This window comes from Somniosus microcephalus, unplaced genomic scaffold, assembly GCF_052327205.1.
Source record: "Somniosus microcephalus isolate GS21.2 unplaced genomic scaffold, FLI_Smic_1.0 scaffold74, whole genome shotgun sequence".
NCBI classification, from domain to species: Eukaryota; Metazoa; Chordata; class Chondrichthyes; order Squaliformes; family Somniosidae; genus Somniosus; species Somniosus microcephalus.
Window position 1 is genome coordinate 378,867 of NW_028225261.1, and position 25,439 is coordinate 404,305.

Below are 25,439 nucleotides of genomic sequence, written 5' to 3' on the forward strand. Positions count from 1 at the left end.
GTACCCATGGATTGGAGGGTAGCTAATGTTACCCCACTATTCAAAAAAGGTGGTAGAGAGAAAACGGGGAATTATAGACCGGTAAGCCTGACATCGGTAGTGGGGAAAATGCCAGAGTCCATTATAAAAGATGTAATAGCAGAGCACTTGGAAACCAGTGACAGGATCGGACAAAGTCAACATAGATTCACAAAAGGTAAATCGTGCTTGACTAATCTACTGGAATTTTTTCAGGATGCAACTGGTAAAATAGATAAGGGAGAACCAGTGGATGCAGTGTATCTGGACTTTCAGAAGGCCCTCGATAAGGTCCCGCACAAGAGATTAGCGTGTAAAGTTAAGGCACATGGGATTAGGGGCATGGTATTGACTTGGATAGAGAACTGGTTGGCAGACAGAAAGCAAAGAGTTGGAATAAACGGGTCCTTTTCCGAGTGGCAGGCAGTGACTAGTGGGGTACCGCAGGGATCGGCCCTTGGACCCCAGCTATTCACAATATATATTAATGATCTAGACAAGGGAACTAGATGTAATATCTCCAAATTTGCAGACGACATGAAGCTGGGTGGGCGTGTGTGCTGTGAGGAGGATGTCGAGAAACTCCAGGATGATTTGGACAGGTTGGATGATTGGGCAGAAGCATGGCAGATGCAATATAATGTGGATAAATGTGAGGTTGTCCACTTTGGTGGCAAAAACAGGAAGGCAGATTATTATCTAAATGGCAATAGATTGGGAGAAGGGGAAGTGCAACGAGACCTGGGTGTCCTTGTGCACCAGTCGCTGAAGGTGAGCATGCAGGTGCAGCAGGCGGTTAAGAAGGCAAATGGTATGTTGGCCTTCGTAGCGAGAGGGTTTGAGTACAGGAACAAGGATGTCTTGCTGCAGTTGTACAGGCCTTGGTGAGACCACATCTTGAGTATTGTGTGCAATTTTGGTCGCCTTATCTGAGGAAGGATATTCTTGCCATGGAAGGAGTTCAGCAAAGATTCACCAGGCTGATACCTAGGATGGCAGGAATGACGTATGAGGAGAGATTGGGTTGATTGGGCTTGTACTCGCTGGAGTTTAGAAGAATGAGAGTGGATCTCATTGAAACTTATAAAATTCTGGCAGGACTGGACAGACTAGATGCAGGGAGGTTGTTCCCAGTGGTCGAGGAGTCCAGAACCAGGGGTCACAGTCTAAGGATAAGGGGTAGGCCTTTTAGGACAGAAATGAGAAGGCAGGGACAGGGTACTGAACTTGGATGATCAGCACTGATCGCATTGAATGGCAGAGCAGGCTCAAGGGGCCGAATGGCCTACTCCTGCTCCGATCTTCTATGTTTCTATCTCTTATGCGGGACCTTATCGAAAGCCTTTTGAAAGTCCAAATAAACCACATCCACTAGTTCTCCTTTATCTATTTTACCAGTTACATCCTCAAAAAATTGCAGTAGATTAGTCAAGCATGATTTACCTTTTGTAAATCCATGTTGACTTTGTCCGATCCGGTCACTGTTTTCCAAGTGCTCTGCTATTACATCTAGCATTTTCCCCACTACCGATGTCAGGCTTACCGGTATATAATTTCCCGTTTTCTCTCTACCACCTTTTTTGAACAGTGGGGTAACACTAGCTACCCGCCAATCCATGGGTACTGTTCCAGAGTCTATCAAATTTTGGAAGATGACCAGCAATGCATCTACTATTTCTAGGGCCACTTCCTTAAGTACCCTAGGATGTAGATTATCTTCTATGTTTCAATCTTTCCTTGCAGCTGAAATTCTCTAGTCCTGGCAACATCACTGGCATCTACCCGGCAATGTGGAAAATTGCCCAAGTATGTCCTGTCTACAAAAAGCAGGACAAATCCGACCCGGCCAATTACCGTCCCATCAGTCTACTCTCAATCATCAGCAAAGTGATGGAAGGTGTCGTCGACAGTGTTATCAAGCGGCACTTACTCAGCAATAACCTGCTAACTGACGCCCAGTTTGGGTTCCGCCAGGGCCACTCAGCTCCTGACCTCATTACAGCCTTGGTCCAAACATTCAAGCATAACCTCCCTGCTCTTACATGATACAGAGAAAGAGAGAGGCACTGACGTATGAGGAGAGATTAGGTCGATTGGGCTTATACTCGCTGGAGTTTAGAAGAATGAGAGGGGCTCTCATTGAAACTTATAAAATTCTAACAGGACTAGACAGACTAGATGCAGGAAGGATGTTCCCGATGGCGGGGGAGTCCAGAACCAGGGGTCACAGTCTAAGGATAAGGGGTAAGCCATTTAGGACAGAGATGAGGAGGAATTTCTTCCCCCAAGAGATTGGTGAACCTGTGGAATTCTCTACTACAGTAGAGGCCAATTCATTAAATATATTCAAGAAGGAGTTAGATATATTTCTTAATGCTAAAGGGATCAATGGATATGGGGAGAAAGCAGGGACCGGGTACTGAATTTGGATGATCAGCCATGATCTCATTGAATGGTGGAGCAGGCTCGAGGGGCCGAATGGCCTACTCCTGCTCCTAACTTCTATGTATTTAATCTTTCCTTGTAGCTGAAATTCTGTAGTCCTGGCAACATCCTCGTAAATCGCCCGTCTGGTGCACAGTCACATCTTTCCTGCAATGGGGATAACCAGAACTGCACGCAGCACTCTAGCCAGTGGCCTAACTGGTGTTTTTGTACAGTTCAAGCAGAACCTCCCTGCTCTTACATGATAGAGAGAGGCACTGCCCCTTTAAATACCTGGGGGGCACCCATTCCCCTTTAAATGGCCAACCAATTGGTTTTTGTTGAAAAGGGGCCGCAGTCCCGTTTGACTCACCACCACCCCCCCTCTCACCCACCACAAATACTCACAAGAGAGAGAGGAGGAAGAATGCTGGTCTTTGTCCCTTTAAAAGTGGTTGCCCACCAGAATGTTCACAGCACCAGGGCTCTTTGTTCTGGATCAAAGTCGAAAAGAGAAAAGGTTCACTTATCTATATATATAAAGCGGCTCTTCTGTCTGTCCCGATGTCTGTCCTGATGTCTGTCTGTCCGTTCTCTATACGTTTGAAAGTTACAGAGCGTACCGACACGCGCGTCGCCTCAAAAGAAAGCTTGCGATTCCGGACCGGTCATAGGCGTATTTACGTTTCGGCCGGACAAAAATCCCGCCCGCGGTATCCCAAAAACGTTCAGCGTTCCGCTCATTAGCATCTCATTAGTGACCGTGTGGTTGAGGTCCATCAATCGGACGGCGGGTTCCTTCCTACAGTTGAGTGTCGAGTGACTCGACGATTGACCAATCCTATGCTTCGGTGACCTGACCGGTCGACCAATCGGTGCGTGTGTGGGGCGGGCCTTATCCTTCTGAACCGAGGTGAGTGGCCGCCATCTTGATTTTTCACAATTTTTTCCCCCACACTTTCTGTGTGTTAGGGAACTAAGGTAAATATTTTAATGATGTGTTAGGGAATTAAATAACAATTTAATAGAGGGGGGGGGGGAGAGCCTCGGGAATCGCGGGGGGGGGGAGAGCCTCGGGAAATCGCGGGGGGGGCGGGGGGGAGAGCATCAGGAAATCGCAGGGGGGGGGAAGAGCCTTGGAAATCGCGGGGGGGGGGAAGAGCCTCGGGAAATCGCGGGGGGCGAGCCTCGGGAAATCGCGGGGCGCTCGTGCCGCCCGCACATGCGCCGCCCGCACATGCGCCGCCCGCCCGCCCACAGCGGCCGTCCATCAGCCGCGCGATACGCGGGGGACCTCAGCTCCAGACCTCAGGCGCTAGGCAGGGGGAGGGGCCGGAGAGAGGGACAGAGGGGAGCGGGGGAGGGGGAGGGGGTGGGCGAGGGAGGGAGGGAGAGGAGGGGAGGGGTAGGACAGGGAGAGGACATGACAGGGAGAGGGGGGACACACAGGGGCAGGGAGACCAAGCGCCCCAAAATTGCCCACTGACCGCGCATGCGCCGCCCGCCCGCCCACAGCGGCCGTCCATCAGCCGCGCCATACGCGGGGGACCTCAGCTCCGGACCTCAGGCGCTAGGCAGGGGGAGGGGCCGGCGAGAGGGACATAGGGGAGTGGGGGAGCGGGGTGGGGGTGGGCGAGGGGAGGGAGGGAGGGAGACAGGGGAGGGGAGGGGAGGGAGGGATAGGACATGACAGGGAGAGGGGGGACACACAGGGGCAGGGGGAGACCAAGCGCCCCAAAATTGCCCTCGCAACGCGGGGCTCCCCAGCTAGTCTATATATATAAAGCGGCTCTTCTGTCTGTCTGTCCTGATGTCTGTCCCGATGTCTGTCTGTCCGTCCATTCTCTATACGTTTGAAAGTTACAGAGCGTACCGACACGCGCGTCGCCTCAAAAGAAAGCTTGCGATTCCGGACCGGTCATAGGCGTATTTACGTTTCGGCCGGACAAAAATCCCGCCCGCGGTATCCCAAAAACGTTCAGCGTTCCGCTCATTAGCATCTCATTAGCGACCGTGTGACGTCGAGGTCACCAATCGGACGGCGGGTTCCTTCCTACAGTTGAGTGTCGAGTGACTCGACGATTGACCAATCCTACGCTTCGGTGACCTGACCGGTCGACCAATTGGTGCGTGTGTGGTGCGGGCCTTATCCTTCTGAACCGAGGTGAGTGGCCGCCATCTTGATTTTTCACAGTTTTTTCCCCCACACTTTCTGTGTGTTAGGGAACTAAGGTAAATATTTTAATGATGTGTTAGGGAATTAATTAACTATTTATTTGAGTTTTATATTGTGTTTAGCAACCCCCCCCCCCACTCCTCCTCACCCTCGCGCAGGGGGGACTCGGGGCCTGAAGCTCAAAAAATTTCTCTCTCTCTCTTTCTTCCCTCTCTCTCGTTCTCCTCTTCCCTCTCTCCTTCTCCTCTTCCCTGTCTCTCTCTACTTCCCACTCTCAGGTTTCACGGTGTCGGGGCCGTAGCGCGGGCGGGCCGCCCGAAGTTTCCCGCTCGCTAACGGCCGCCAGGCCGCCTCGCGCCGCCCGCACTGGCCGCGCATGCGCCGCCCGCGAGAGCCCGCTCCCGGCGCCGGCGCCGCTCAGCATTAGATCGGTGTCCTTGATGGAGACGGGGTCGTGGGGGGGGGGGGGCGGTGACAGTGATTACACAGGGGGAGACAGTGATTTCACGGGTCGGGGGGGGGGAGACAGCGATTACACGGGGGGGGAGACAGTGATTACACGGGGGGGTGGGAGACAGTGATTACACTGGGAGGGACAGAGGGGGGTGGGGGAGGGGAGAGGAGGGGAGGGAGAGGAGGGGAAGGAGAGAGGGGAGGGGAGGGAGGGATAGGACAGGGAGAGGACATGACAGGGAGAGGGGACACACAGGGGTCGTGGGGGGGGTGGGGGAGACAGTGATTACACGGTGGGGGGGAGACAGTGATTACACGGGGGGAGACAGTGATTTCACGGGGGGGAGACAGTGATTACACTGGGAGGGACAGAGGGGGGTGCGGGAGGGGAGGGAGGGAGGGAGACAGGGGAGGGGAGGGAGGGAGAGAAGGGGAGGGAGAGGAGGGGAGGGAGAGAGGGGAGGGGAGGGAGGGATAGGACAGGGAGAGGACATGACAGGGAGAGGGGGGACACAGGGGTCGTGGGGGGGGGTGGGGGGAGACAGTGATTACACGGGGGGAGACAGTGATTTCACGGGGGAGGAGACAGTGATTACACTGGGGAGGGACAGAGGGGGGTGGGGGAGGGGAGGGAGGGAGGGAGACAGGGGAGGGGAGGGAGGGAGAGGAGGGGAGGGAGAGGAGGGGAGGGAGAGAGGGGAGGGGAGGGAGGGATAGGACAGGGAGAGGACATGACAGGGAGAGGGGGGACACACAGGGGCAGGGAGACCAAGCGCCCCAAAATTGCCCTCGCAACGCGGGGCTCCCCAGCTAATCTATATATATAAAGCGGCTCTTCTGTCTGTCCCGATGTCTGTCTGTCTGTCTGTCCTGATGTCTGTCCGTGTTCTATACGTTTGAAAGTTACAGAGCGTACCGACGCGCGCGTCGCCTCAAAAGAAAGCTTGCGATTCCGGACCGGTCATAGGCGTATTTACGTTTCGGCCGGACAAAAATCCCGCCCGCGGTATCCCAAAAACGCTCAGCGTTCCGCTCATTAGCATCTCATTAGCGGCCGTGTGACGTCGGGTTCCTTCCTACAGTTGAGTGTCGAGTGACTCGACGATTGACCAATCCTACGCTTCGGTGACCTGACCGGTCGACCAATCGGAACCGAGGTGAGTGGCCGCCATCTTAATTTTTCACAATTTTTTCCCCCACACTTTCTGTGTGTTCACAGAATCACAGAAACCCCACAGTGCAGATAGAGGCCATTTCGGCCCATCGAGCCTGCACCGACACATATCCCACCCGATCCCCGTAACCCCTGCACCAACACATATCCCACCCTATCCCCGTAACCCCACGTATTTAATCCCCCTAACACTAAGGGTCAATTTATCATAGCCAATCAACCTAACCTGCACATCTTTGGACTGTGGAGGAAACCGGAGCACCCGGAGGAAACTAAGGTAAATATTTTAATGATGTGTTAGGGAATTAAATAACAATTTAATGGGGGGGGGGGGGGAGAGAGCCTCGGAAATCGCGGGGGGGGGTGGGGGGGGAGAGCCTCGGGAAATCGCGGGGGGGCGGGCCTCGGGAAATCGCGGGGGGGGTGGGAGAGCCTCGGGAAATCGCGGCGGGGGGGGGCGGGGGGGTAGAGCCTCGGGAAATCGCGGGGGGGGGGCGAGCCTCGGGAAATCGCGGGGGGCTCGCGCCGCCCGCACTGACTGCGCATGCGCCGCCCGCACTGACCGCGCATGCGCCGCCCACAGCCGCCGTCCATCAGCCGCGCGATACGCGGCGGACCTCAGCTCCGGACCTCAGGCACTAGGCAGGGGGAGGGGCCGTAGAGAGGGACAGAGGGGAGTGGGGGAGCGGGGGAGGCGAGGGTAGGTGTGGGGTGGGGGAGGGGAGGGAGGGAGACAGGGGAGGGAGAGGAGGGGAGGGGAGGGAGACGGGAGGGAGAGGAGGGAGGGGGGAGGGAGAGGAGGGGAGGGGGAGAGGGGAGGGAGGGAGAGAGAGAGGGGAGGGGAGGGAGGGAGAGAGGGGAGGGGAGAGAGAGAGGGGAGGGGAGGGAGGGATAGGACAAGGAGAGGACATGACAGGGAGAGGGGGGACACACAGGGGCAGGGGAGACCAAGCGCCCCAAAATTGCCCTCGCAACGCGGGGCTCCCCAGCTAGTTTTTAAATAAATGCTGTTGATGAATAGCCTTGCAATAAAGGTAATGCAAAGGAATAAACACTCACAAGCTGGGTTTTTTCCACCCCCTCCTCCCCTTCCCTTTAACAGCTCCTGTAGACAATGAAAGCAGGAAAGCGGCCAGCAGCCCCCCTCCCTCCCTCCCGCGCCGCCATTGGTTGGAGGACCGTCAGCCCGCCCGGTCCTCCCAGCGTTTTCTGCGCTCCTGATTGGCGGGCGCCTCGCGTCAATCACCCCCTCCGATTACGCGCTGACGCCAGCACGCAACGCCCAGGGGTCGGTTGGATCGGCGCACGTCACCTCGAGGTAAAAAAAAGACACCCCACACAAATGAGGAAACAACAAAAAATAATAATAATCGCACTTTAGAGGGGAGGAGGTTGGGGGAATTAATGAGTGTTTTCAATTTGTTTCGCAAAAAAAAATATTTGAAAATCTTCCCAACGGTGCGAAGCGGGCTGCGCATGCGCTCCAGCCAGCCTTTGACTCCCCCACGTGGGCCGGGCCCGGACACGCCCACTTGCCTTCCTCTGCACCAATCACAGCGCGGGCAGGCGCAACACGAGGCTGCCAGTGCGCCTGCGCGGGGCCTCCAGGGAGCAGTTGGAAGGCCGGGCCCGGGGAAGAGGCAGAATCAGCGGCCGGGGTAAAGTCAAGTGTTGGGGAATCGATTTAAATCGAGGTGAGAGGGGAGCGGAGAGCGAGATTATAAAGTAAAATACGAGAAAAACCAAACCTGATAGTCGGGCGGGCGGGACCTCCGCGGACGCCGAACGGAGCGGATTGCCCCGCGCGGGGTGGCGGAGTGAGCCGGAGCAATGTGATTCTGACTGACGGGAGCGCTGACCAATAGGAAGAGGGCTGAGCTGGGAGGACTGAACTGGGCGGCCTGGTCCTTCAACCAATGGCGGCGCGGCAAGGGGGCGGGACCTTCCTCCCCGGCGCTGAGGCTGGTGCCCGATTGTAACGTCATCAGAGGAAGAGGCCATTCAGGGATGGAGGCCCGGCACCGGCCTGTGACTGACGGGACCTCTGACCAATAGGACGAGGGCTGAGCTGGGAGAACTGAACTGGGCGGCCTGGTCCTCCAACCATTAGCGGCGCGGCAAGTGGGCGGGGCCTCCTCTCCAGCTCAGGTGCGCTGGGGCCGATTGTGACGCGCTGTCCCCAGGTGAGAGCAGCTCAGTCAGCACAGAGCTGGGGCTGGAATCTGGGAGAGGGGCCGCAGGCAGCGGGCCTGGCAAAGGGGCACAAGCTTCAGAATACAAGCTGCTTTCAAATTCACAATTGTTTACTACAGACAACCTTGGTCACTCTGCAAAAAAAACTTTAACAATTCATCATAACTCCCCTGCTTCAGGAGAGGCGTAGAGTGCAAAAGCAAGGAAGTTATGATGAAATTGTGTAAAAGACTGGAGTCAGCTGTGGCTCAGTGGATAGCAGAGTCAGAAGGCTGTGGGTTCAAATCCCACTCCAGGGACTTGAGCACATAAAGCGAGCTGATGGAGCGCCGCACTGTCGGAGGGGCAGTACTGAGGGAGCGCCGCACTGTCGGGGGAAGCAATGCTGTGGGGGTGCCGTATTGTCGGAGGGGCAGTAATGAAGGAGCGCTGCAGTGTCGGAGGTGCCGTCCTACGGATGAGACGTTAAACCGAGGCCCCCGTCTGCCCCTTCAGGTGGATGTAAAAGATCCCGTGGTGCTATTTCCAAGAAGTTATCCCCGGTGTTTTGAGCCCAATATTTATCCCTCAATCAACATGACGAAAAAACAGATTATCTGGTCATTATCACATTGCTGTTTGTGGGAGCTTGCTGTGCGCAAATTGGCCGCTGCGTTTACCACATTACAACAGTGACTACACTTCAAAAGTACTTCATTGGCTGTAAAGCGCTTTGGGACGTCCGGTGGTCGTGAAAGGCAGTTAAGAAGGCAAATGGTATGCTGGCCTTCATTACAAGAGGATTTGAGTACAGGAGTAAAGAAGTCTTACTCCAATTATATCTTCTTCTTTCTTCTTAGGCAGTCCCTCGGAACCGAGGATGACTTGCTTCCACATTAAAAATGAGTTCTCGGGTGTAAGGGTAAACCGGGAGAGCTTCTTCTCCCCGAGACGGACCCTCTGATATAAAGGGTCGACTGGATCCATGTTTATCTGTAATTTAAACAGAGGTCTGGTCGTCTTCCGAGCTCTTTCCCCTAGAGGAGAGGGTAGAATGGGGGTCTTTAGTGTTAAATGGTTTCACCTGGGTCCATTGCTTCCATCACATACCCATCGGTTCCTGTAGACAAACACACGTATCACTTGTCATTAATACAGTACATGGCCCCATCCAACGGGCCCCATTCCCTTTCTTCCGATAACTTGCGTCATTACTTGTTGACCTATTCTGGGCAACTCGTCTGGTTTAAGTCCAGCATTCTGCCTTTCTAGATCTTTAATCTGTTGTTGGTTCCTTACTTCTTTCTTTAGTGCTTGTACCTCCTGATTTAGTTGTACTAAGTATCGCCTTAATCTATCTTGCACTGGTCCTGGTTCTCCCACCCCTCCAGCCAAATCCTCTGGTAGTCTCATAGCTCGTCCTGTCATTAGTTGATGGGGGGTCCGGTCGTTCGTCCTGGGGTGGCTCACAGCCTCATTAGTATGCTGGGTAATAATTCCGACCATCCCTTCCCTGTTTCTTGGATGGCTTTTGTCAGCGCGTTTTTCAGTGTCCTATTTATTCCTTCTACCCTCCCCGAGCTCTGGGGGTGATATGGTTTGTGATATTTTTGTGTCACATGTAGCAGCTTACAGATTTATTTCATTATTTTGCTGGTGAAATGAGTGCCGTTGTCTGAGTCAATTTGCAGAGGCACTCCCCAACGGGGTATAACCTCGGTAGCCAATATTAGTGCACCTGTTTTTGCAGAGCAGTCTCGGGTGGCAAAGGCTTCCACCCACCTGGTAAATTGGTCAATTATTACCAGGCAATATTTCTTCCCCCAGTCCTGCGCTAAGGGGCCGGTAAAGTCAATTTGTAAGTTTTCCCAGGGTCCTTGGGAAAACTTGGGGCCTGGGTTGGTTTGCTACTCTAACTCTACATCTCTGTCCTGCATTATTCTTGCGCATATTATACAGCGGTGGCAATATTTCGCTACTTCCCGACACATCTTTGGCCATCACCAGTACTGTGTCAGTAGGTGCAACATGTTACTTCTGCCAGTATGTGTTACACCATGGTATAGCGCCATCAGTTGTTGTCTACAACATTCCGGTGCCACCACCTGGTTACGTGGGCCCCATTTCCAAATTCCATCTTGTAATTGCGCGCCAGCTTGTCTCCATTTCTCCTTTTGCTCCTTACTAGTATTTTCTTGTAGCTCCATTATATTCACTTCCTGTACCCCACTGACTATCATGACCATATTTATTTAGTTTTTGAACGCGTCCTCTGGTTGCATGTCTTCCGCAGCTAGTTTCGCGGCTAGATCTGCATACCTACTCCCCATAGGGGCCTGGTCCTGGGGTTCATAGAAACATAGAAGATAGGAGCAGGAGTAGGCCATTCGGCCCCTCGAGCCTGCTCCGCCATTCAATGAGACCATGGCTGTTCATCCAAATTCAGTACCCTGTTCCTGCCTTCTCCCCATATCCCTTGATCCCTTTAGCCTTAAGAAATATATCCAACTCCTTCTTGAATATATTTAATGAATTGGCCTCCACTGCCTTCTGTGGTAGAGAATTCCACAGGTTCACCACTCTCTGGGTGAAGAAATTCCTCCTCATCTCTCCGAAATGGCTTACCCCTTATCCTTAGACTGTGATCCCTGGTTCTGGACTCCCCGACCATCGGGAACATCCTTCCTGCATCTAGTCTGTCTAGTCCTGTTAGAATTTTATAAGCTTCAATGAGATCCCCTCTCATTCTTCTAAACTCCAGCGAGTACAAGCCCAATCGACGCAATCTCTCCTCATACGTCATTCCTGCCATCCCAGGTATCAGCCTGGTGAATCTTCGCTGCACTCCCTCCATGGCAAGAACATCCTTCCTCAGATAAGGTGACCAAAACTGCACACAATACTCAAAGTGTGGTCTCACCGAGGCCCTGTACAACTGCAGCAAGACATCCTTGTTCCTGTACTCAAACCCTCTCACTGCGAAGGCCATCATACCATTTTCCTTCTTACATCTAGTTCCCTTGTCCAGATCATTTATATATATTGTGAATAGCTGGGGTCCGAGGACCGATCCTCGCGGTATCCCACTAGTCATTGCCTGCCACTCGGAAAAAGACCCGTTTATTCCAACTCTTTGCTTCCTGCCTGCCAACCAGTTCTCTATCCAAGTCAATACCTTGCCCCCAATCCCATGTGCCTTAACTTTACACGCTAATCTCTTATGCGGGACCTTATCGAAAGCCTTCTGAAAGTCCAAATACACCACATCCACTGGTTCTCCCTTATTTATTTTACCAGTTACATCCTCAAAAAATTCCAGTAGATTAGTCAAGCATGATTTACCTTTTGTAAATCCTTGTTGACTTTGTCTGATCCGGTCACTGTTTTCCAAGTGTTCTGCTATTACATCTTTTATAATGGACTCTTGCATTTTCCCCACTACCGATGTCAGGCTTACCGGTCTGTAATTCCCCGTTTTCTCTCCACCACCTTTTTTGAACAGTGGGGTAACATTAGCTACCCTCCAATCCATGGTACTGTTCCAGAGTCTATTGAATTTTAGAAGAGGACCAGCAATGCATCTACTATTTCTGGGGCCACTTCCTTAAGTACCCTAGGATGTAGATTATCAGGCCCTGGGGATTTATCGGCCTTCAATCCCGTCAATTTCTCTAACACCATTTCCCTACAAATACTGATTTCTATCAGGGTTTAATGAAAGGGAGGAACTATGTTCCCCGACATCGCTGGGCGGTTATTTGTGTCCTCCTTTGTGAAGACAGAACCAAAGTATGTATTTAATTGGTCAGCCACTTCTTTGTTCCCCATTATAAATTCCCCTGATTCTGACTGCAAGGGACCTATGCTTGACTTCACCAATCTTTTTCTCTTCACATATCTATAAAAGCTTTTACAGTCAGTTTTTATGTTCCCTGAAAGCTTACTCTCATTCTCTCTTTCCCCCCTCTTAATTAATCCCTTTGTCCTCCTTTGTTGAATCCTGAACTGCTCCCAATCCTCAGGTTTACTGCATTTTCTGGCCAATTTATATGTCCGCTCCTTGGATCTTATGCTATCTCTAATTTCCCTTGTTAGCCATGGTTGAGTCACCTTTTTTGTTTTAATTTTATGCCAAACTGGGATGAACAAATTCTGCAGTTCATCCATGCGATCTTTGAATGTTTGCCATTGCCTATCCACCGTCAACCCTTTGAGTGACATTCCCAACTCGTGAAGAAGGATCAAGAAGGAGTTAGATATATTTCTTAAGGCTAACGGGATCAAGGAATATGGGGAGAAGGCAGGGACAGAGTACTGAGTTTGGAAGATCAGCCATGATGTCATTGAATGGTGGAGCAGGCTCGAGGGGCTGAATGGCCTACTCCTGCTCCTATCTTCTATGTTTCTATGCTTCTAAAATTGTGCTAGTTGCCCATGCGCTGAGTGTATCCGAGTATTGCTCCAGTGGACGCCGCACGGCTCAATCCGGTGTCTGAAATCACAGGAATCAACTTTCATTGATTTTCTCATCCTCCTCCTATTGCTTGCTCTAAATATATCTCTGCGCTCCTCAGCCGGCCGAGACAATGGCGGTGGCTGTTACCCAGAACGCTCCGCGGGGTAGAATAGGCCCGATCAATGCTGCAGGGGCCTGGTTTGCAGGCGCGGTGTGGGGACAGGGCGGGTCCCGCGCGTGCGCAGTCAGTGCCGCCAGTCGGGTGATGGCGGCAGAAGGCGGAGAGAAGATTCCGGAGCGGGGAGGTGCAGGGGAGCAATGGAACCAGCGGGGAGGCTTTACAAACACCCGGTGTAGGCCTCAAGCTCCTGAATAAGAACTTACGGGTCCCGCGTTTGCCCCGAGCGGGGCGGCGGCTGTGGGACTTTCTCCCAGTGACAGGCCCGGCTCAACGGCCGCCATCATGAGAGGCCGAGTGTGCAGCGGGACACATGCGCGGCCCCCTTGGGCCAGGGAGCAGGAGGAGAGAATGTTGTCAATTTCTGTCCTGGACTCTCACTGATGGCTTTTGGAAACTCCTTCCACAGGCTGTGAGAAGGGCAGGATTGACAGACGGGGAAACTCAAACCAAACTTCACATCAAGATCTCAGAGAGTCACTCCATTCATCGGGACCTGAAATTCATCGGCCTTTTGAGTGCGGAAGGAGAAATGTTTGGGAGGTAAGTAGCACGGAGTCCAGTTCTACGGAGTACGGCTTCTACAGAGTACTTAACTCGGGAATTGGGTGAGTGAGCGAATTCGATGAGGTGGGGGTAAGAGGAGCTGCTTGATACATTAAATAAATATATAAACAATTGAGTTTAATTAGGACTGTGGGCTAAGTTACAGTAAAGATCTAAAGCGTATAACTAAATGTAATAAATTAAACAAGGTTATTACCTAGATTAAAAACTATTAATAGACAATTGGGTATTTCAAAACTTGAAAACCTAATTAGTTAAATAAAATACAATAGAGATGGCCGGGCAGGTGATGTGTTGCAGCTGTAGCATGTGGGAGCTGGTGGACCCCAGTGTGATCCACAGCAACCACATAGAGTCATAGAGGCACAGAAGGAGGTCATTCGGCCCATCGAGTCCGTGCCGGCTCTCTGTAGAGCAATCCAGTCAGTCCCATTCCCCGCTCTATCCCCGTAGTCCTGCAAGTTTATTTCCCTCAAGTGCCTATCCAGTCTCCCCTTGAAAACATTGAGTGTCTCCGCTTCCACCACTTCTGTCGGCAGCGAGTTCCAGGTCATCACCACTCGCTGCATAAAAAAGTTTTTCCTCACATCCCCCCTGTATCTCTTGCCCAAAACCTTAAATCTGTGTCCCCTAGTCCTTGTACCATCAACTAGTGGGAACAGCCTTTCCCCGTCTAGCCTATCCAAACCCGTCATAATCTTGTACACCTCTGTCAAATCACCCCTCAACCTCCTTTGCCCTAATGAAAACAAATCCAGCTTCTCCAACCTGTCCTTGGAGCTAAGATCCCCCATCCCCAGACCCATTCTGGTAAATCTCCTCTGCACCCTCTCAAGGGCCTTCACATCCTTCCTAAAGTGTGGTGACCAGAAGTGTCTGCAGCTCGAGGAACTTTGGCTCAGAGTTAGAGTCATAGAGTTATACAGCACAGAAAGAGGCCCTTCGGCCCATCGTGTCCGCACCGGCCATCAAGCCCTGTCTATTCTAATCCCATTTTCCAGCACTGGGTCCATAGCCTTGTATGCTATGGCGTTTCAAGTGCTCATCTAAATGCTTCTTGAATGTTGTGAGGGTTCCTGCCTCTACCACCCTTTCAGGCAGTGAGTTCCAGATTCCAACCACCCTCTGGGTGAAAAAGTTTTTCCTCAAATCCCCTCTAAACCTCCTGCCCCTTACCTTGAAACTATGCCCCCTGGTTATTGACCCCTCTACTAAGGGGAAAAGTTCCTTTCTATCTACCCTATCTATGCCCCTCATAATTTTGTACACCTCAATCAGGTCCCCCCTCAGCCTTCTCTGCTCTAAGGAAAACAACCCCAGCCTGTCCAGTCTCTCCTCATAGCTGAAGCGCTCCAGCCCAGGTAACATCCTGGTGAATCTCCTCTGCACCCTCTCCAATGCAATCGCATCCTTCCTATATTGTGGCGACCAGAACTGCACACAGTACTCCAGCTGTGGCCTAACTAGCGTTTTGTACAGCTCCAGCATAACCTTCCTGCTCTTATATTCTATGCCTCGGCTAATGAAGGCAAGTATCCCATATGCCTTTTTAACCACCTTATCTACCTGTCCTGCTGCCTTCAGGGATCTATGTACATGCACACCAAGGTCCCTCTGATCCTCTGTCCTTCCTAGGGTCTTACCATTCATTGTGTATTCCCTTGTTAGTCCTTCCAAAATGCATCACCTCACACTTTTCAGGGTTAAATTCCATTTGCCACTGTTCTGCCCATCTAACCAACCCGTCTATATCGTCCTGTAGCCTGAGGCTTCCCTCCTCGCTATTTACCACTCCACCAATTTTCCTGTCATCTGCGAACTTACTGATCATACCTCCTACATTAATATCTAAATCATTAATGTACACGACGAACAGCAAAGGACCCAGCACCGATCCCTGCGGTACACCACTGGACACAGGCTTCCAGTCACAAAAACAACCTTCGACCATCACCCTCTGCCTCCTGCCACTAAGCCAATTTTGGATCCAATGTGCCAAATTGCCCTGGATCCCATGGGTTCTTACCTTCTTGACCAATGAGTCTAGGTCCGGATCAGTCATGGCCCTGTGGGTAGCGGAGCGGGCCCAGGGGCCGTGTAGCCTGATCCTGCTCCTATTTCGTGTGTCTAATTCTGTTAGATTCAGGAGATGGTTCTGTAATAGTGGATTGGGGGTTAGGATCAGATCAGCCATGATCTTATTGAATGGCAGAGCAGGCTCGAGGGGCCGATTGGCCTACTCCTGCTCCTATTTCTTATGTTCTTATGTAATCTCCCATGTGGGACTTTGTCAAAAGCCTTACTGAAGTTGATGTAGACTACATCAACTGCACTACCCTCATCCACACACCGAGTCACCCCCTCTCAAAATTCAATCAAATTGGTTAGACATGATCTCTCCCTGACAAAGCCATGCTGACTATCCTTGATTAATCCTTGCCTCTCCAAGTGGAGACTAATTCTGTCCCTCAGAACTTTTTCCAATAATTTCCCGACCACTGATGTTCGGCTCACTGGCCTGTAATTCCCTGGTTTATCCCTACTACTACCCTTCTTGAATAATGGTACTACGTTAGCTGTTCTCCAGTCCACTGGCACCTCCCCTGTGGCCAGAGAGGTTCTGAAAATTTGTGTCAGAGCCCCTGCAATCTCCTCCCTTGCCTCACCCAGCAGTCTGGGATACATCTCGTCTGGGCCTGGGGGTTTATCCACTTTTAAGCCTGCTAAAACCGCTAGTACCTCCTCCCTCTCGATGCTAATATGTTGAAGTATATCACAGTCCCCCTGCCTGATTTCTATGCCTACATCGTCCTTCTCTATAGTGAACACAGATGCAAAATATTCATTTAAAACCTCACCCACATCTTCCGGCTCTACGCACAGATTGCCACTTTGGTCCCTAATGGGCTCTACTCTTTCCCTGGTTATCCTCTTGCCCTTAATATACTTATAAAACACCTTGGGATTTTCCCTTATTTTGCCTGCCAGTGTTTTTTCATGCCCTCTCTTCGCTCTCCTAATTTCTTTTTTAAGTACCCCCCTGCACTTTCTATACTCCTCTAGGGCTTCCACTGTTTTTAGTCCTTTGTATCTGCCAAATGCCTCCCTTTTTTCCTAAACCATTCTTGTATATCCCTTGACATGCAGGGTTCCCTGGGTCTGTTGGTCCCACCCTTGACTTTTACGGGAACATGTTGGTGTTGTCCTCTCACTATTTCCTTTCTGAAAGATTCCCACTGCTCCGATGTGGATTTTCCTACAAGTAGCTGATCCCAGTCCACTTTGGCCAGATCCTGCCTTATCATATTAAAATCGGCCTTCCTCCAATTTAGAACCTTTATTTCCAGTCCGTCTTTGTCCTTTTCCATGACTACCTTAAATCTCACTGAATTATGGTCACTGCCACCAAAGTGCTCACCTACTAACACTTCCACCACTTGCCCGGCTAGATTCCCTAGAATTAGGTCCAGTACCGCCCCCTCTCTTGTAAGACTTTCTACATGCTGGCTCAAAGAGCTCTCCTGGATGCAGTTGATGAGCTGGAGTCCGAGCTTCGGACACTGCGATACATCAGGGAGGGAGAAAGTTTCCTGGACTCTCTGTTCCAGGAGGCAGTCACACCCCTTAGGTTAAATCCTTCAGATTTGGTCCGTGGTCAGGGACAGGAGGCTGTGACTATGAGTGAGGCAGGTATGGGGATCCAGAAGGTAGCATTGGAGGAGCCTCAGCCCTTGCACTTGTCCAACAGGTACGAGGTTCTTGCAGCCTGGGTGGGCGAGAGCAGGGACTGCAGGGAGGATGAGCAATCTGACCACAGCACCATGGGACAGGGGGCCATTCAAGTTGGGGGAGTTAAAAGGAATGTAGTAGTGGTAGGGGACAGTATAGTTAGGGGGATAGATACTGTTCTCTGTAGCCGAGAGCGTGAGTCCCGAAGTCTGTGTTGCCTGCCCGGTGCCCGGGTTAAGGACATCTCCTCTGGGCTGGAGAGGAACTTGGAGTGGGAGGGGAAGGATCCAGTTGTCGTGGTCCACACAGGTACCAAGGACATAGGTAGGACTAAGAAAGAGGTTCTACTGAGGGAGTACGAGCAGCTAGGGGCTAAATTAAAAAGCAGAACCACAAAGTAATCTCTGGATTACTACGTGAGCCACGAGCAAATTGGCATAGGGTCAATAAGATCAAAGAGTGGCTCACAGATTGGTGTGGGAGAAATGGGTTTCAATTCATGGGGCACTGGCAGCAGTACTGGATTTGCTGATGACACAAAGATAGGTCGGAAAGTAAATTATGAAGAGGACATAAGGGGGCTACAAATGGATATAGAAAGGTTATGTGAATGGGTAAAGATCTGGCAAATGGAGTATAATGTGGGAAAATGTGAAATTGTCCATTTTGACAGGAAGAATAAAAAAGAAGCATATTATCTAAATGGTGAGAGATTGCAGAGCTCTGAGATGCAGAGGGATCTGGGTGTCCTAATGCATGAATCACAAAAGGTTAGTATTCAGGTACAACAAGTAATCAGGAAAGCTAATAGAATGTTATTGTTTATTGCGAGGGAAACTGAATACAAAAGTAGGGAGGTTATGCTTCAGTTATACAGGGCATTGGTGAGACCACATCTGGAGCACTGTGTACAGTATTGGTCTCCTTATTTAAGGAAGGCTGTAAATGCGTTGGAAGCAGTTCAGAGAAGGTTTACTAGACTAATACCTGGAATGGGCGGGTTGTCTTATGAGGAAAGGTTGGACAGGCTAGGCTTGTATCCGCTGGAGTTTAGAAGAGTAAGAGGTGACTTGATTGAAACATATAAGATCCTGAGGGGTCTGGACAGGGTGGATGTGGAGAGGATGTTTCCTCTTGTGGGAGAATCTAGAACTAGGGGTCACGGTTTAAAAATAAGGGGTCGCCCATTTAAGACCGAGATGAGGAGAAATTTTTTCTCAGAGGGTCGTGAGTCTTTGGAACTCTCTTCCTCAGAGGGCGGTGGAAGCAGAGTCTTTGAATATTTTTAAGGCAGAGGTAGATAGATTCTTGATAAGCAAGGGGGTGAAAGGTTATCGGGGGTAGGTGGGAATGTGGAGTAATCAGATCAGCCATGATCTTATTGAATGGTGGAGCAGGCTCGAGGAGCCGAGTGGTCTACTCCTGCTCCTAATTCGTATGTTCATATGTAACCTGTGCAGCAGCTGGGGCCTGAAAATCAGCTTCACTGCCCCTGGGCTGGGAAAGGGGGACATGAGGCAACATTCTCCCTCTTACCCCTTTCTACACTCCTTTTACAGGGTTTTAGAAGTTGAGCATTTACAGCCAGGAAGCTCAGACCGAACATCACGTCAAGAACAGACAGAGTCGCTCGATTCATCAGGACCTGATTCAATTGGTCTTCCAATCTGCTGGCACACCAGAGAGTTCACACTGATGAGACCTTTTAAATGTTCTGAGTGTGGGAAGAGCTTCAAAATCTACAAGTACCTGAAGCGACACCAGTGGCTACACACTGGGGAGAGCCCATTCACCGGCCCCGTGTGTAGGAAGGGATTCACTCAGCCATCCGCTCCGATGGCACATCAGCAAGATCACACTAGGGAGAGACCTTTAACCCGCTCCGTGTGTGGGCAGGGATTAATTGCACCCTCCGTGCTGCTGAGACACCAGCTTGGCCACACCGATGAGAGACCGTTGACCTGCTCCGTGTTTTTGAAGCGATTCTGTCATTCTGACACCCTCCTGAGACACCAGCTTGTTCACAGTGATGAGAGACCGATTAAATGTTCTGACTGTGGGAAGAGATTTAAAAGGTCCCAGGAGCTGAAGAGACACCAGCTGGAGAGAGCAGGAGAGATTCTGTTCACCTGCTCTGTGTGTGGGAAGAGATTCACTCGGTCCTCGAATCTGCTGGCACACCAGCGAGTTCACACTGGGGAGAGGCCGGTGAAACATTCCGACTGTGGGAAAAGCTTTCAAATGTCCCAGGAGCTGAAGGGACACCAGCTGGAGAGAGCAGGAAAGACACCGTTCACCTGCTCCGTGTGTGGGAAGGGATTCACTCAGTCATCCAACCTGTTGAGACACCAGCGAGTTCACACTGGGGAGAGGGCGTTCACCTGCTCCGTGTGTGGGAAGGGATTCACTCAGTCAACCAACCTGTTGAGACACCAGCGAGTTCACACTGATGAGAGACTATTTAAATGTTCTGCCTGTGGGAAGAGCTTTAAAACCTCTGGGGATCTGAAGCAACACCAGCGAGTTCACTCCGATCAGAGACCATTTACATGTTCTGTCTGTGGGAAGAGCTTTAAAAGCTCCAGGAATCTGAACGGACACCAGCGAGTTCACACTGGGAAGAGGGCATTCACCTGCTCCGTGTGTGGGAAGGGATTCACTCAGTCATCCAACTTGTTGAAACACCAGCAAGTTCACACTGATGAGAGACCATTCACCTGCTCCGTGTGTGGGAAGGGATTCACTCAGTCATCAAGCCTGGTGACACACCAGCGAGTTCACACTGATGAGAGACCATTTAAATGTTCTGTCTGTGGGATGAGCTTTAAAAGCTCTGGGAATCTGAAGGTACACCAGCGAGTTCACACTGGGGAGAGACCATTCACCTGCTCCGTGTGTGGGAAGGGATTCACTCAGTCAGCCCACCTGGTGACACACCAGCGAGTTCACACTGATGAGAGACCATTTAAATGTTCTGACTGTGGGAAGAGCTTTAAAACCTCTGCGGATCTGAAGCAACACCAGCAAGTTCACTCCGATGAGAGATTGTTTACATGTTCTGACTGTGGGATGAGCTTTAAAAGCTCCGGGAATCTGAAGGGACACCAGCGAGTTCACACTGGGGAGAGGCCGTTCATCTGCTCTGTGTGTGGGAAGGGATTCTCTCAGTCCTCGACTCTGCTGAAACACCAGCAAGTTCACACTGTTCTGTAGTGCAGGGCCCTGCAGAAAGCTGGGGTGACATGAACATGGAATGGATGAATGTTTTATAAATTCTTGGACTGCTGTTTAATCTTTAAGACTGTTGTGCTGATGATTCCCTTCTTTTGACTGTTCATGGTGTTACATAGAATGTACAGCTCAGAAACAGGCCATTCGGCCCAACTGGTCCATGCCAGTGTTTATGCCCCACACCCACCCTACTTCAATTAACCCGATCAACACATCCTCCTATTCCTTTCTCCCTCGTGTGGCTTCCTCATAAATGCATCTGTGCTGTTCACCTCAACAACTCCTTGTGTTAGCGAGTTCCCCATTCTATCACTCTTTGGGTAAAGATATTTCTCCTGAATTCACTACTGGATTTATTAGTGCCTTTTATATTTATAGCCCCATAAATATGATGAGATTCTGTTAAGCTGACCAGTATGTTGTTGTACTTTGTCTTTTTCTGATGAATGAAACATTACTGAGCCCCTGTACCCGTGTTATGGGATGAAGTGCCAGACAAGTGAAGGCACAACGTCTGGGTGTGAATCTGATAACCTCACGGACCGTATAGGTGTGATAACCAGACGGGCTTGTGGTTATAGTCTAGTCACAGATGGACTAAATTCCCTGAATTAGCTGGAGTTCAGGAGGCGGTCAACAGACGGGTCCAAACAATCCCATTTCCTGAGCGGTAACCAAGCTTGTGTATAAGAACAGGCCACTTAAGCCGTTGTCAGTTGGAACAGACTCGAGAAGATCGCGCGTGAATCCACTGTACTTCTATTCTCCAGATTGAGGGAATTATCACCCGATCTGTGTTATGCAGCGCTCTTAATAAAGTCTGTAGAGACAATTTGTGTTCTTGTGAGCTTGATTATCTGGTGTCCGAAACCCTAGGACTCCCGATCATTAGAGTCAACCTCAGTGTGTGGAAAGGGATTCCCTGGTGTATCCCACCCGCTGACACACCAGAGTGTCCACAGTGTGACTGCGGTGGGTCGATTCCACTGTTTCCTGTAAACCTGTTTTTAAAATCTGAGCCTGTGTGTTCTGAGCCAAAGAGCCTTGTGTCCAATGAGGGGAATAAAGGCCCACAGCCTCCCCTGGCCCCGGGCCCTGAACAAGGGACTGGAGAAACTCGCTGCCCTGCGGATCAGACAATCATGCAGCACAAGTGCCGCCCCTCAGGCTCCCCGATTGGTTGGAGGATCCTTTCAACCAACCTGTGCAGCAGCTGGGGCCTGAAAATCAGCTTCACTGACCCTGGGCTGGGAAAAGGGGGACATGAGTACGGGTACCGTACCATAGTGGTTATGTTACTGGACTAGTTATCCAGAGGCCTGGACTAGTGATCTGGAGAAGTGAATTCAAGTGAGAAATATATCTAACTCCTTGAATATATTTACCAATTAATTAAATATATTCAAGAAAGAGTTGGATATATTTCTTAAGGCTAAAGGGATCAAGGGATATGGGGAGAAGGCAGGGACAGGGTACTGAATTTGGATGATCAGCCATGATCGCATTGAATGGTGGAGCAGGCTCGAGGGGCCGAATGGCCTACTCCTGCTCCTATCTTCTATGTTTCTATGTTGTTGATTACATTGCTGAGTTCTGTGGCATATCCTCCCACTCCTTTCTCCCTCATGTGGCTTCCCCATAAATGCATCTGTGCTATTTACTCCTTGTGGTAGCAAGATCCACATTCTCACCATTCTCTGGGTAAAGAAATTTCTACTGAATTCCCTTCTAGATTTATTAGAGACTATTTTAAGTTTGTGGCCTCATAAACATTATGAGATTCTGTTAAGCTGACCAGTATGTTGTTGTACTTTGTCTTTTTCTGATGAATTAAACATTACTAAGCCCCTGTACTGGTGATATGGGATGATATTTTTTATTCGTTCATGGGATGTGAGCTTGGAGGTGGTGTCCCCATGTGCCTGCTGCCCTTGTGCTTCGAGGTGGTAGAGGTCACAGGTTTGGGAGGTGCTGCCGAAGAAGCCTTGGTGAGTTGCTGCAGTGCACCTTGTAGATGGTACACACTGCAGCCACGGTGCGCCGGTGGTGGAGGGAGTGAATGTTTAAGGTGGTGGATGGGCTGCGAATCAAGCTGCATTGTCTTGGATGGTCATAGAGTCATAGAGTTATACAGCACAGAAAGAGGCCCTTCGGCCCATCGTGTCTACACCGGCCATCAAGCCCTGTCTATTCTAATCCCATTTTCCAGCACTGGGTCCGTAGCCTTGTATGCTATGGCGTTTCAAGTGTTCATCTAAATGCTTCTTGAATGTTGTGAGGGTTCCTGCCTCTACCACCCTTTCAGGCAGTGAGTTCCAGATTCCAACCACCCTCTGGGTGAAAAAGTTTTTCCTCAAATCCCCTCTAAACCTCCTGCCCCTTACCTTGAAACTATGCCCCCTGGTTATTGACCCCTCTACTAAGGGGAAAAGTTCCTTACTATCTACCCTATCTATGCCCCTCATTATTTTGTACACCTCAATCAGGTCCCCCCTCAGCCTTCTCTGCTCTAAGGAAAACAACCCCAGCCTGTCCAGTCTCTCTTTATAGCTGAAGCGCTCCAGCCCAGGTAACATCCTGGTGAATCTCCTCTGCACCCTCTCCAATGCAATCACATCCCTCCTATAGTGTGGCAACCAGAACTGCACACAGTATTCCAGCTGTGGCCTAACCAGCGTTTTGTACAGCTCCATCATAACCTCCCTGCTCTTATATTCTATGCCTCAGCTAATGAAGGCAAGTATCCCATATGCCTTTTTAACCACCTTATCTACCTGTTCTGCTGCCGTCAGGGATCTATGTACATGCACACCAAGGTTCCTCTGATCCTCTGTCCTTCCTAGGATCCTACCATTCATTGTGTATTCCCTTGCCTTGTTTGTCCTCCCAAAATGCATCACCTCACACTTTTCAGGGTTAAATTCCATTTGCCACTGTTCTGCCCATCTGACCAATCTGTCTATATCGTCCTGTAGCCTGAGGCTTCCCTCCTCGCTATTTACCACCCCACCAATTTTTGTGTCATCTGCGAACTTACTGATCATACCTCCTACATTCATATCTAAATCATGAATGTACACTAGAAACAGCAAAGGACCCAGCACCAATCCCTGCGGTACACCACTGGACACAGGCTTCCAGTCACAAAAACAACCTTCGACCATCACCCTCTGCCTCCTGCCATTAAGCCAATTTTGGATCCAATGTGCCAAATTGCCCTGGATCCCATGGGCTCTTACCTTCTTGACCAGTGTCCCATGTGGGACTTTGTCAAAAGCCTTTAGCCACATTATAATGCATTTGCCATGCATCTGCCCAATCACCCAACCTGTTCAAATCATACTGGAGTTTTTGGGCATCCTCACAGCACACACGCCCACCCAGCTTTGTGTCGTCTGCAAACTTGGAGATATTACATCTAGTTCCCTCATCTAGATCATTTATATATATTGTGAAAAGCTGGGGTCCTAGCACGGATCCCTGCGGTGCCCCACTAGTCACTGCCTGCCACTCTGAAAAAGACCTGTTTATTCCAACTCTTTGCTTCCTGTCTGCCAACCAGTTCTCTATCCAAGTCAGTGCCTTGCCCCCAATCCCATGTGCTTCAACTTTACACACTAATCTCTTATGCAGGACCTTATCGAAAGCCTTCTGAAAGTCCAAATACACCACATCCACTGGTTCTCCCTTATCTATTCTACCAGTTACATCCTCAAAAAATTCCAGATTAGTCAAGCACAATTTACCTTTTGTAAATCCATGTTGACTTTGTCCGATCTGGTCACTGTTTTCCAAGTGCTCTGCTATTACATCTTTTATAATGGACTCTAGCATTTTCCCCACTACCGATGTCAGGCTTACTGGTCTATAATTCCCCGTTTTCTCTCTACCGCCTTTTTTATATAGTGGGGTTACATTAGCTACCCTCCAATCCATGGGCACTGTTCCAGAGTCGATAGAATTTTGGAAGATGACCAGCAATGCTGATCCTTGGATCATATGCTATCCCTAATTTCCCTTGTTAGCCATGTTTAAGTCACCTCTTTTGTTTTATTTTTATGCCAAAGTGGGATGAACAAATTCTGTAGTTCATTTCTAGGGCCACTTCCTTAAATACCCTCGGATGGTTTCGAGCTGCTTGAGTGTTGTTGGAGCTGCACTCATCCAGGTAAGTGGAGAGCATTCCATCACACTCCTGCCTTGTGCCTTGTAGATGGTGGAAAGGCTCGGGGGAGTCTGGAGCTGAGACACTCGCTGCAGAATTCCCAGCCTCTGACCTGCCCTTGCTGCCACAGTATTTATGTGGGTGGTCCAGTTAAGGTTCTGGTCAATGGTGACCCCCCCCCCCCCAGGATTGTAGAGATTAGGCCATTTAGTAGCTGGTCTCCAGTCTTTCAAATAATCAGGACCAACTGCAAACCAGTATGGTGGGCATATTGTGTTTAATCAGAGTTTAAGATGGAATATAACGTGCTGGTCATACAGCAAAAACATACGACCATGACAAGCAGCTGGTACAGGTCCCCATTGGACAGACGGCTGGCATGCGTGAACAGTTCTCTGGTTTCCGGCCTCTCTCTCTCTCTCTCGAACCTCCGATGGTGAGTGTGGGATCACTCTCAAAAGAACGTTTGACCAGCCCAACTTCTGCTCAGCTCTCCCCTCCACCGTCCGTGTGGGCAAGCATTCGGGGGGTCACTTTTATTCACTTTTTAGGGGTGGGCCTGAGGCCAAGTTATTGAGGAGACCATTTAACCTATCGAGGTTCCTCCAAAACCTCATCACCCAATGACAGCTCAAGTTCTTTGTCTCGCTTCTTGGATGAAAGCCCTCCCCAAAAGGGTCTCATTGATTCACCCAA

The 25,439-nt window shown here is 50.5% G+C and overlaps 2 protein-coding genes across 2 annotated transcripts in view; one reads left to right on the plus strand and one right to left on the minus strand.

Moving 5' to 3' along the window:
• Window positions 1-25,439, minus strand: part of LOC147083134 (uncharacterized) — a 274,211-nt gene that overhangs the window by 16,495 nt on the left and 232,277 nt on the right. The window lies entirely within an intron of this gene.
• Window positions 7,850-25,439, plus strand: part of LOC147083135 (uncharacterized) — a 127,609-nt gene continuing 110,019 nt past the window's right edge. Inside the window, exon 1 of the mRNA XM_085980241.1 lies at window positions 7,850-7,903. The gene's annotated coding sequence lies outside the window, so the exon portion shown is untranslated. The remainder of the gene's footprint in view (window positions 7,904-25,439) is intronic.